At 55.5% G+C, this 526-nt stretch overlaps 1 protein-coding gene and 1 long non-coding RNA gene across 6 annotated transcripts in view; one reads left to right on the top strand and one right to left on the bottom strand.

The window, feature by feature from the left end:
* The window catches only part of FAT1 (FAT atypical cadherin 1), a 107,912-nt gene extending 107,392 nt beyond the window's left edge, over positions 1-520 (bottom strand). For all 5 annotated transcript variants that reach the window (XR_001865260.1, XM_017744347.1, XM_017744350.1 and 2 more), the window contains exon 1: positions 351-520. The gene's annotated coding sequence lies outside the window, so the exon portion shown is untranslated. The remainder of the gene's footprint in view (positions 1-350) is intronic.
* Positions 7-526, top strand: part of LOC108449135 — a 9,954-nt gene continuing 9,434 nt past the window's right edge. Inside the window, exon 1 of the long non-coding RNA XR_001865261.1 lies at positions 7-139. This is a non-coding gene — a long non-coding RNA (uncharacterized LOC108449135). The remainder of the gene's footprint in view (positions 140-526) is intronic.

The following is a 526-nucleotide window of genomic DNA, read 5'->3' as shown; positions in this document are numbered from 1 at the left end:
TCTTCCGAAGGGAACACAGCCGAGCCGGTAGCCCCGCGGTGGCGAGCCCGGCTCCAGCTGCAGGGGTTCGAGTCGGGAAACTTGAGCCTCGCTCTCCCAGTGAAGGTGGCGGTAAAGCTGGGGGTCCCTTCAGCTCCAGGTACGCGTAGCTTTGCATACAGTCGATGTGCGGGTATATATACACGTATTGATTTATACATAAACATACACACTACACACTTACAAACTACGGGTTGAATCGAAGACCCGGCTGTTTTCAGTAACGCAAGAAATTAGAGCGCTAGAACTCTCAAGGGAATCATCCCTCTCAGCACCCTGCTGATAATAAACTCATTAAACAAAGAACTCACCAGACCAGCTGGACTCGGCACTCTTCTCACAAAGTCCGCTCCAGCTCAGTTCATCTCCGCACGCTTCCTCCCCCCGCTTTCTTTTTTGTCCTTTGGAGAAGGCGCGAGCAATGCCCCGGTGGCCACACGCTTCTAGAGCGTGAACCCCGCGGCGGCCCTGGCGCTCAGCGCGGCCC

This window comes from Corvus brachyrhynchos, unplaced genomic scaffold (assembly GCF_000691975.1).
Source record: "Corvus brachyrhynchos isolate BGI_N302 unplaced genomic scaffold, ASM69197v1 scaffold17, whole genome shotgun sequence".
Lineage (NCBI taxonomy): Eukaryota > Metazoa > Chordata > Aves > Passeriformes > Corvidae > Corvus > Corvus brachyrhynchos.
This window is presented reverse-complemented; position numbering and strand designations above follow the sequence as displayed.